At 37.4% G+C, this 12,622-nt stretch overlaps 1 pseudogene; it reads left to right on the top strand.

Annotated features, from left to right (window-relative positions):
* The first annotated feature begins 10,373 nt into the window (after positions 1-10,373).
* LOC103108442 (large ribosomal subunit protein mL42-like) lies at positions 10,374-11,102 on the top strand (annotated as a pseudogene).
* The last annotated feature ends 1,520 nt before the right edge of the window (positions 11,103-12,622 follow it).

Genomic DNA, 12,622 nt, shown 5'->3' with positions numbered 1-12,622 from the left:
TTTGATAAAGGGACCCAAAATATTAAATGGTGAAGGAGGCACTCTTCAATAAATGGTGCTGGGAAAACTGGGCTGAAACATGCAGAAGAATGAAACTGCACCATATTATGTCACCAGAAACAAAAATTAACTCCAAATGTATCAAGGATCTGGATGTTAGACCAGAAATTATCAAATACTTAGAGGAAAACATTGGTGGAACATTTTCCCACCTAAACCTCAAGGACATCTTTGATGATTATTTAATATGCTCTCTAAAATTCTTATTTTACTCTCTTACAAATATCATTTAATTCATAATGACTAAGGTGACCAAAGCAAGTCATCTAGCTTCCTAAACTAATAAGGGAGTTGTACATGCAAGGAGCGATTGGTCCTCAAAGGCTTTCAAATGGCAAGGTGAGTACCTTTTTGATTTGGGGTCTCCCCTCTTGGTTGATGGTTCCTGAGTTACTAAAGAATTGCTTGAAATAGTAAGACAATTTGTCCTCTGTCAGAGATGCAAGGAAGAAGATAGGGTGCATTTTTCCAGAGAGGGGAGGGGGAGGAAATTAAAAGCAGAATTGTTGCCTTATTGAATATTCTAACAGGAAGCATGTATTGAAGAAAACAGAAAGAAAGAAAGAAAGAAAGAAAGAAAGAAAGAAAGAAAGAAAGAAAGAAAACAAAAAGAAGGGCAAAAAGGAACAAAAATTAAAGGAAGGTAAGAAAAGAAAAGAGAAGAAAAGAAAAGAAAAGGACAGAAAAGAAGAGAAAAGAAAAGAATATAGGATGGTGGAACGAAAATTAACCTAGTGACAAAAGACCAACAAGATAATAAAAAAAAAAAACCTAGTGACAAAGGGTTAAAGATAGAATTGTTACTTGATGGATCAACATAAGGTGATTAAAATTGGCTAGCCTACATGAGCTTCACTAAGAACCTAAAGCTCCATCTGTTCTCTTTAAAACCAATACTATCACAAAGTTGACATACAATAATAATTTAAAAAAAAAAAGTTGAATGACCCTAAATGAGAGCAAGTAAAATTGTAAACTAGTGAATCTCATGTCTATTTATATATTTATCTGTGACTTTCTTGTTTATCTGATTACACTTGACTTTGTAGCTTAATGAAACAGTTTGAGACTGCAAATTTAAGAAGATTCTTAGTTGAAATCTTGTTTTATTAAGTGCTCAATAGGTATCTTGCCATTCTCTTCTGGTTTTTAGAGTTTGTGTGGAGAAGTATGCTGATAGTTTTATGGGTTTTCCTCTGTATGTGACTCTCTGTTTTTCTTTTATAGCCTTCAGTATCTTTCTTTATCCTTACTCCTTTCCATTCTATGTGTCTTGGTATCTGTAGGTATGAATTGATTCTTTTTGTGACTTTCTGGATTTAGAGTGGGGAACTTTTCATCTATTATCACTGTTATACTTTCTTCCCCTTCTCTTTCTCTGGCAAGCCAAAAATTTATATATTATTTCTTTTGAGTCATCCTATATGTTTCTGTTGTTACTCTCAGTGTCTATTAATCTTTTTTCCAATTCTTTTACTTTCTTAGTTTTCTCCAATTCAGCCTTGATCTACCTCAGTTTTTCTGCTCTCATTTCCCTCAGCTGTTTGCTTTAGTTCATCTTATTTTTTTTACCCTGTTAAGTTACTGTGTTAGCTTGTTCAGCTAATTGTATTTTTAACTCACCTATGTTAGTTTTAGCAAACAAGATAGTTTGTGTTTTCTTTAAAAGTCTTATTTATTGTTTCTTCATATCAGATAATATTTCCCTTAAAAGTTTCTTTGTTCCTGTGATAGTGCATCAGTTAGTGTTCGGATGTTTTCCTTATTCTTATTTGCATCTGGCTAGCTGTGATTTTCCTTTTTCTGAGCTTCTGTCCTGGTTCATTTCTGCTGTGTTTGTTTTTGGTTTGATCATTGTATTTGGTGACTTTTGAAATTTGTATCCTGGGAGCTGTTTTCCAGGTAGCCTCTGGTCTTTGGTTCTTTGGCCCCTGAAGTCAGTCATCTTTGGTGTGTCTCAGGAGTTGGTGGAGCAGTTATTCTAATGGTGGCACCATTGCCTGGGGAAGATGACATATAGTTTCAAGTCTTCAAATTGAGGAGAGAAGTAGATAAGTGGCACATCAAGCCTCATAAGCTGAGCATGGTTTCTTGAGTCTTGAAATGTCACCCTGTCACCTATTTTCATTTTTAAAAATTTATTATTTGGTTTTTAATTTTAATTTTTAATTTATAAAAAGGAAACACTGACAAACCATAGGATAAGAGGGGTACAACTCCACACAATTCCCACCATCAGGGCCCTATTCAGGGAGTCCTGAGATTTTCAAACAGACATGGGCCTAGACCTTGAATAAATCCCTCTCTCATTGTTACCGGTCATCTCTATCAGGAACAACATAATAAACCCTTTGTGGGCCCCCATTACCATAAAATTGGATCAACAATGATAGAGAATGTTCCATACTCTGTGCTACACTTGAGGAAGATGGGTCCTGAAATTGGGGCAGCTTGGAACATTCCTATTCATGATCACAGAATGTGAGCTCAGATCTACAGGGATGCAGAGGTCACATAGGCTCCTATGTTGAATATGGGGTCCAGATCAGATCAAATTGATGGGGTTTACAGTCAACGATATTTATACACCTTTCCCATATTAGGGAGCTACTCTCTTCCCTGATCCAGCTTTCTGGTCCTTTTTTCCAGCCCTGACACCATCTCCACAGACAATATGCAGGATCCTCCTGCATATCAGATTTCAGGCTCAGGGGAACAACAACAACAACAACAAAACAAACCTAGTATAGCCATGGACCCTCTGGAATTTAACTAAAATATGCCTACTAGCTAGCTACAAAATGGAGACACCCCTCCCCCCACTCTTCATCTGCACTATTCTAGCCTTTAAGTTCATGATTGGTCAACAATTTGTTTGGCTTTATATGTTAACTTTCTTTACAGCCACCAGGTTCCAGATGCTAAGATGATGCCGACCAGACTTCCCTGGACAAACAACCCCACCAATATGTCCTGGAGCTCCAATTCCTCAGAACCCCCACCTCACTAGGGAAAGAGAGATACAGACTGAGAGTATGGATCAACCTGTCAATGCTCATGTTCAGTGGGGAAGCAGTTACAGGAGCCAGACCTTCCACCTTCTGCCTCCCACAATGACCGTGGGTCCATATAACCAGTGGGTTAAAGAATAGGAAAACTATCAAAGGAGTGAATGGGATATGGAGTTCTGATGGTGGGAATTGTTACCTGTTTTCAATCCATTGTTCACACTTGTCTGGATTGACTTGTGTCTAAGTGAGTTACTTAAGAGTTCCCAGTTTTAAATATTCACAGGTTTGTTTGTTTTTGTTTTTGTCTGTTTGCTTTTGATTCACTTCAATCCCTGGGTGACATAGGCAGCTATTACTCCCTTGCTATGCCACAGGGAATCTGCTCTGATTTATCTTTACAACAGACCCAGAGGTTTTTTTTTTTTTTTTTTAATTATATGTAGATTCCACTTGTGACAGAGCAGACAGAGATAAGAAAGAGAAGAGAAGATATGAAATAAGAAAAAAAAAAAAAAAACAGAGATTCAGGAAAATGTTTTGGTCACACAACCAGAAGCAACAGATTGGGGGTAGACCCCAAATTCTCTGCTCTATTGTCAGGTAGCTAAATCTAGATTCTGCCAAGCATTAGAGTGACAGCCAGCAGTCTTGGAGAAATGAGCTCCAATGAGGAAGTGTTATCTTTGTTATCCTCCCACCACAGGTAAAATGCATGGCTGCTTCATTTCCAGTTTGCACCAAAGTATGGCTTTTGTCATTCCTCACCCCTTTTCCACTCACTGACCACATGTGTCAATACTCACCTGTAGTTTAATGAGTTTCTGGAGAGACCCCAGTTGTATTTTGTTAAGTTTTCAGGTAATTTTTGTTAATTTTTTCTAGTTTATCAGGAATGCAATTCAAAACACCTTTTCTCTATAACCACACCTCTTAACTATAATTTTTATAATAATATGCACCTATATACTACATATAATTTTTATAATTATTCAATTTTTTGTCATCTCTGAGGCTTTATTGCTCTGGACTGACTTTTTCAAATAGAAACAGAGACAGGAAGAGAGACACAGAGAGAGGGAGGTAAAGAAGTTATAGCATCATAGCTTCCTTCAATGTAGTGGGGTTCTGGCTAGAACCTGGGATGTGCACATGCAAAGCAGCACACTATCCGAGTGAACTATTTGCAAGTGTGTGATAGCTAGGTGGTGGTAAACTAGGTTGAGTAGACATGCTTCAATAGGCAAGAATCCCAGGTTCAAGGCCCTGGCCCTCACTTGCAGGGGAAAAGCTTCCCAAGCAATGAAGCAGTACTGTAGACATCTTTCTCTCTCCCTCTTAGTCTCCTCTGCCCCTCTAAATTTCTCTCTGTCTTATCAAATAATATTTTCTTTAAATTTAAAGACTAAGTGTAAAAAAAATGAAATAAAAAAGACTGTGTCACAAATTCTCTTTCACAGTAAAAAAAAAAAAAACGGGCTACTCTGAGAATGGGGTAAAAATTATAATGACAAAATTGAGAGAATTGCAATAAAAGAAACATTTGACTTTCAAATAAATCCACACAATCTGTGACTTTTCATTCTCATCTCATTAATGTTCCCAAAAGCTACTTTAATAATTCATCTTGAGAAAGTATCTTGCAATACCTTGTTTAAATCATCTGTATTACATATGCAACTGATCAGATGCTAGGGACTGAAACGCCCATGTGTGAGGCCATGGTTCCACCAAAACACACAAACAAACAAATCATACAAGATAGATAGTTCATCTGATATAGTGTACATTTTACTTGGGTTGTAGTTCTGGCATTACATGGGAGCCTCCAAATGAAGGTTCACAGATGATGGAGCAATGCTTTAGTGTCTCTCCTATCTCTAACTGAAACAAAAGGAATAAAATGTTAATCCAGCAATAGTGGAATTGTTCATGCATGAGTCCCCAATGCAGCAAAAATACACAATTTCTAATGTTTTCCTGTTTGAAACATGTTTTACGTCTTCCAAATTAAAAATAAAAAAATTTAAGACCGAGTGGTGGCACAGTCAGTTGAGCTCTCCCATTACCATGCACAAGGACACAGGTTCAAGTCCCCCATCCCCAGCTGCAAGGAGAAGTTTCAGGAGTGGTGAAATAGTGCTGTAGGCATCTCTCTTTCTCTCTCTCCGTCGCTCCACTCCTGTCAATTTGTCCTATTAAGACAACATAATAAATAAGCGGTTTTCTTTTTTATAGTGACCCGAAACATGATATTTATTAGCCAGCAAGCATCCACAAAGGACAGAAGATTTATGATGTCCAAGTTCCCTGAAAAATTAGTTAACAGAGTAAATAGAAAAAATAAAATAAAATGACCTTATTTAGTAGCCTCAATGCAGAGATAACAATGAGTCATGAAGGACACAGTCAAAATATTACGTTCTACTGGGCTGTTGGAAAAACCATGACATGTTTTTCTTTACAAAAATGTGTCATGACTTTCCTAACAACCCAACAGAATCCCTTAGATATTTCTTTTAATATCCTCTTAGGTATGCAGAGTATTTAAAATTTCTATACTAGGACTCAGTCTTTGGAAGTTCATTCAAAACAATGTGAGGGAGTTTGAATCCTTCCAGGGCTTAAATCCTCAGTTATATTTCTTAATATGCTCACCTAAAAAAATCTTACTTTACTCTGTGTTTCAATAAATAACATTTCCTCTCCACTATTCCAAGCTTTGGGCCCATGATTGCTCAACAATTTGTTTGGCCTCATACGTTAACTCTCTTGTCAGTCACCAGGTTCCAGATGCCACCAGGATGCTGGCCAGGCTTCCCTGGATTGAAGACCCCACCAATGTGTCCTGGAGCTCAGCTTCCCCAGAGACACACCCTACTAGGGAAAGAGAGAGGCAGACTGGGAGTATGGACCGACCAGTCAACGCCCATGTTCAGCAGGGAAGCAATTACAGAAGCCAGACCTTCTACCTTCTGCAACCCTCAATGACCCTGGGTCCATGCTCCCAGAGGGATAGAGAATGGGAAAGCTATCAGGGGAGGGGGTGGGTTATGGAGATTGGGTGGTGGGAACTGTGTGGAGTTGTACCCCTCCTACCTTATGGTTTTGTTAATTAATCCTTTCTTAAATTAAAAAAAATGTAAAAAAATAATAATAATGGTCTTAGGGTGGTTGTTTAGAGAGAAGAGGCAGTGTTTCCCAGAAAATATGCATAACCCATTTTTGACCCTCATGAGATTATGGATATCCAGTCATTGTAGATAGTAGGCAGGAAGAATAAGCATTACAATAAAGGGGGGGGGCTGAACAATTCAGAATTGGTTATCCCTGGCCCCTTATCTGTAAGTAAATATACAGTTAAGCAAACCAATTTACTTACATCTCTATTTATCTTTCAAGATACGGGCTACTGGGTATCTGCCATCCTGTGGTTCTATCTTAATGTTTTCAGACTTATGACCCATCCTCATGGTCAGGGTCCTTGATTGCATTTACAGTAAATGTTTTTACTTTGTAGAGTGAGTCAGACTACCTGTCTCCTATACTGCTGTTTTTTGCTTGTTTGTTTTCTTTTTAAAAAAAATTATTTATTCCCTTTTGTTGCCCTTGTTGTTTTATTGCTGTATTTATTATTGTTGTTGTCATTGTTGGATAGGACAGAGAGAAATAGAGAGAGGAGGTGAAGACAGAGAGGGGGAGAGAAAGGCAGACACTTGCAGACCTGTTTCACTGCTTGTGAAGTGACTCCCCTGCATGTGAGGGGCCCGGGGCTCAAACCAGGATCCTTAAGCCGCTCGCTGCACACTGCCCAACTCCCTATTTGTTTCCTTTTCTATGTTGAAATAGCCAAGAAAGGTCGTTACTTTTTCTTTTCCTTTCTGTTTTTCTTTCTCTCTCTCTCTCTCCTTCTTCCCCTGTTTTCTTTCCTCCCTTCCTTCCTTCCTTCCTTCCTTCCTTTCTCCCCTTCTTTCTACCCTGTTAACCTGTTCTGGGACTGGGAGTCAGGCATCCTGAATCAGCAGTTCTTTGTGGTTGATGACTGTCTTAACTCAGGTCCTTGTACCCTTGCTTCTTCATAGAGTCAGGTTGGTGTTAGGCCTTATCACAGAACCAAGCCAGTTGAGTTCTGACTTTAGGCTCACACACATATTCAAGAAAGATATTGATTTCAGGCTGATATCTTTGACAATTCATAGTTGGTCCCTCTAACACAGTGTTAGCACATTCTTAATACATTATGTAAAATGGTTTAATGCATATAAATCATAGAGAGCATGATTTAACTGTTATTTAAGAGGAGTTAGTTCACTAATAGGGTACATGATATATTTTTTTTTTGTCCTGGCACCAACACAAGTGGTAACACGAGAGGAAATCTGGTGCTATGGTATCTTTCCATCTCTGTCTCTGTCCGTCTGAATAAAAAAAAAAAAATCAGTTATACCAGAAAAAAAAGTGGATACTGAATTTCAAGTCATGTTTACTGAATGATAGTAAGTGCTACACACTATCCCAAATACTTCAATTTCATTACTGTATAAAGGGGCCCCAAACATAAAGACAATCCTGTATTATAGTGGAAGAGAATATTATACAATGTAGATACAGTAAGTAGAAAAATTCTATATTAAAAGGTAGTAAGTACAAACATAAAAATGAAAGTAGAAGATGGTGAGATACAGAGTAACTATCTGCAATTTAAACAGGATGACCAGGATCAGTAACACAATATGGTTATCAATTTGGATAGATTATGGAGGTGAAATAAATAATCTGGTGGTTATGGTGAGAAGCCTGTTCCAAAGAAAGTGAACAGCCACAAAATCCTGAGGAGAATGTGTTTTATCTTTGGAGGACAGCATAGTATTTATCAGGAATAAAAGGTAAAGTTAAAAATAAATAAGTAACCCTGAGCCATCTACAAATTTAATGCTATCCCCATCAAGATCCCAAGCACATTTTTTTAGGAGAATAGAACAAATGCTACAAATGTTTATCTGGAACTAGAAAATACGTAGAATTGCCTAAACAATCTTTAGAAAAAAGAATAGAACTGGAGGCATCACACTCCCAGATCTCAAATTGTACTATAGGGCCATTGTCATCAAAACTGCTTGGTACTGGAACATGAATAGACATACTGACCAGTGGAATAGAATTGAGAGCCCAGAAGTGAGCCCCCACAACTATGGACATCTAAACTTTGACAAAGGTACTCAGACTATTAAATGGGGAAAGCAGAGTCAACAAATGGTATTGAAGGTGGGGGTAGATAGCATAATGGTTATGCAAACAGACTCTCATGCCTGAGGCTCCAACTTCCCAGGTTCAATCCCTGGTACCACCATAAGCCAGAGCTGAGCAGTACTCTGGTGTAAAAATTTAAAAAAAAAAAATGGTTTTGGAAAAAATGGGTTGAAACATGCAGAAGAATGAAACTGAACCATTATATTTCACCAAATACAAAAGTAAATTCCAAGTGGATCAAGGACTTGGATGTTAGACCACGTTTACTATCAGATACTTAGAGGAAAATATTGGCAGAACTCTTTCCTGTATATATTTTAAGACATCTTCAATGAAATGAATCCAATTACAAAGAAGACTAAGGCAAGTAAAAAGCTATGGGACTACATAAAGTTAAAAAGCTTCTGCACAGCAAAAGAAACTACTACCCAAACCAAGAGATCCCTCACAGAGTGGGAGATCTTTACATGTCATACATCAAACAAGAGGCTAATAACCAGAATATATAAAGAATTTGCAAATCTCAACAACAAAACAACAAATAACCCCATCCAAAAATGGGGGGAGGACATGGACAGAATATTCACCACAGAAGAGATCCTAAAGGCCAAGAAACACATGAAAAAATGCTCCAAGTCTCTGATTGTCAGAGAAATGCAAATAAAGACAACAATGAGATACCACTTGACTCTTGTGAGAATGTCATACATCAGAAAAGGGAACAGCAGCAAATGCTGGAGAGGTTTTGGGGAACCCTCCTACACTGCTGGTGGGAGTGTCAATTGGTCCAACCTCTGTGGAGAACAGTCTGGAGAACTCTCAGAAGGCTAGAAAGGCTACCTTATGACCCTGCAATTCGTCTCCTGGGGATATATCCTAAGGAACCCAACACATCCATCCAAAAAGATCTGTGTACACGTATGTTCTTAGCAGAACAATTTGTAATAGCCAAAACCTGGAAGCAACTCAGGTGTCCAACAACAAATGAGTGGCTGAGCAAGTTGTGATATATATATATATATATTACTGAGCTATAAAAAATGATGACTTCACTGTTTTCAGCCAATCTTTGATGGACCTTGAAAAATTCATGCTGAGTGAAATAATTCAGAAACAGAAGGATGAATATGGGATGATCTCACTCTTAGGCAGAAATTGAAAAACAAGATCAGATAAGAAAACACAAGTAGAATCTGGACTGGAATTGGTGTATTGCACCAAAGTAAAAGACTCTCGGGTGGGTTGGGTGGGGAGAATACAGATCCAAGAAGGATGACAGAGGACCTAGTGGGGGTTGTATTGTTATATGGAAAACTGGGAAATGTTATGCATGTACAAACTATTGTATTTACTGTTGAATATAAAACATTAATTCCCCAATAAAGAAAATTTTTAAGTTAATTAATTAATTAATCAATCAAAAGGTAAGATTAGAAATGTTAATTGGCATATGTGTGACAGTGGCAATGGCTTTTGACTAGAGAATTAACTTTATGGAATAAAAAACTATATATTGGGACCATGCCAGGGCTCACCTGGTAGAACGCATATATAACCATATGCAGTGACCTGGGTTCAAGTCCCCAGTCACCATTTGCAGGCAGGAAGACTCCAGAAGTAGTGGATCAGTGTTGCAAGTGTCTCTTCTACCACTTTCTCCCTCTATATCCCTGTCTCTCATCCTCTGCTGAAAAAGAAAAGAAAAGGCCACTGAGAATGGTGGAGTTGTGGAGGCACTAAGGTCCATCAATATTCCTAGTAACAAAAACCAAAAAGTTACATACATACATTACACACATACTTCTTTAAAAGAATTTTTATTAGTGATTTACAAAATCATAAACTAACAGGAGTACAATTCCACACCATTCCAACCATCAGAGTTTTGTATCCCCATTCTCTCCATTGGAAACTGCAGTGGTTCTCCCAAGGTCACTAGGGTTGACTACTATTTCTATAACTGTCTATATTTGTATATATTTGCCCATATTTTTTTCATGGTCCCATCTTCTATTCCTTTCTAAGTCAGGTTCTGTGATAAGTTCTTGACTCACCATGGCACTAGCAGCAGTAAAGTGGGCAATAGCAAACAGAATTATCTTGGAAACATATTCCTGCATCAAAATGGAACTTTATATTGTGCTTGTCATAAATGTTTCAGATGACTATAATTGCAAAGAAGATCTTGTTTTAACATCTGACTGTAGGACAATAATTTGCTACTGCCCTTTTGTGAATATTTCAGAAGAACAGACAAAACCTACCCCTCGACTAGATCCTGTACATAATAATCTAGAGACACATGATCAAGTGCTAAAAACTAGATTAGAAGAAAACAGTGAAAACTTGGAGCAAGAAAACAGTCAAAACCCATGATTGAGCAACTTAGCAGAATGTTCTTTACTACCAAGCATTGCTGGTAGCCTCATGGACAGTATCATAGACATTGAAAGAAATTGAACCCTCCAAAAGACAGATGCTGTTGAGATTCTCAGAAATCAAAAAGAAATCTTAATCTACTTCTCATTTGCCATTTGAGAATATGTAATCTGGTATATCCATAAATGTTATATAGTGAAAAAATAAAGCATTTTCTCATATTAAAAAAAGGCACTTGCTTAAATCATGAGTACCACATTAAAAATACCATCAGGGGCCAGGAGATTTGTCACTGGATAGGATAAGAACCTTATTATGTTTAAAGCCTTGTGTTCAAACCCTGGCACAAAAGCACCACAGTACCAGGGAAAGTTCCAAAGATGGTGGAGATATGTTATGGCGACCTCAAAGAAACTCAAAGTAATCTGCCCAACATCACACAGCAAAGTGCAGATTTCAGCACACAGTTCTCTAGTCACTATACTATAATTTAATGTATAAAATACATTATGCACTATGTGTGATATGCATATGCATTAGTATGTAATAGGTACAGTTCCATGATACATATATGCATAATATTACATATGTTAGGCCTTGGGACAATCAAATACCAGTAACAAAAGTTGTTCATTAAAGAGTTTTTAGCTTAAGTGTCAATGAAAGTCATGGATTACAAGTTAATTTATACTCTCAACAACAGTATTTCACATATCCAAAACCTTAATATTTAATATCACTTTACCTACACATTCAAAGTAAAACAAAAACTCCCTGACATACAGGCATCTTTTTCAAGTGTAAACCAGGACAGCAAGTTCACAAGGTTTATGTATAACAGAAGTTAAACTTAAAACTTGATATAATGACTTTATTATCTGAACTGAAAGAAAACTTGAAGTAAAACAAAGTCATACAGGAAAATTCAATAGAAAATACTTATAAGCATCCTTCTAGTTTTCTTATAAGCATCCTCCTAGTTACTTCTCTAGATTAGCATAGTCTTTGGGAAGTCATTTTTAAAAATTGTTATGAATACTAACAAATGAAACTTCATGATTCACTTCGTGAAATAACGGTAAAGTTTGCATTTTATTTTATATATCCAACTGTTGATAACTTAAAGCAGAATAAAACAGTAATTTTAATGGCATGTATAAATTTAGAGTTGTGTATTTTTGGAAGCAGGTTGAGTCCAATTTTCCTTTAGGCATTACGAATCTAAAATACCTGTACCAACTGCAAACTTGTTCAATGGCAACATGGAGCAAATTTTAAGAGCACTTAAAAGAAAATGGTTCAAAAAACACTCACTTATGCACTGCAAAAAAAAAAAATGTTGAGCTCTGATAGGAGATAGAAATCATCTCTCTTGACAGAGATCATAGACAGAGTCACAGAGAGGAAGGAGATAGAAGGGGGGAAGAGGAGAGACCCTGCAGCAATGCTCCACTGCTCATGAAGCTTTCCCCTGCAGGTGGGGAAGGGAGGCTTGAACCCAGTCCTGGAGCAGGGTGTATGCTCAACAGGCTGCAACACCACCTGGCCCCTAGAAAGCATCTTTTAACAGGATTTGCAACTAATTATTTCTAGGTTTCGCCTCCCCGGGAAAAGTATCTACAGAATAGGTACACTGGGTACAATATAACTGCATAACAAACACTTGAGGGAAAGGGTACTTAAAAAATACCTATCCTAGTCGAAGTAACAATAGCTGTAGGTGTGACTTAGAAAGGAAGAGAAGGCAGATTCATAGAAAAAGAGAGGAATCTATCTATCTATCTATCTATCTGATAGTCAACCCGTATCTGTGACCTTGGAAGAACAACTCTGATGGTGGGAAAGGTGTGGAATTGAGCCCTGTTATTTTGTAAATGTGCAATCACTAATAATGATAGTGATAATAAACATGTCCTTTCCCCCCT

Source organism: Erinaceus europaeus, chromosome 1 (genome assembly GCF_950295315.1).
Source record: "Erinaceus europaeus chromosome 1, mEriEur2.1, whole genome shotgun sequence".
Classification (NCBI taxonomy): domain Eukaryota; kingdom Metazoa; phylum Chordata; class Mammalia; order Eulipotyphla; family Erinaceidae; genus Erinaceus; species Erinaceus europaeus.
Note: the sequence above shows the minus strand (reverse complement) of the source record. Positions and strands in the feature narration are given on the sequence as shown.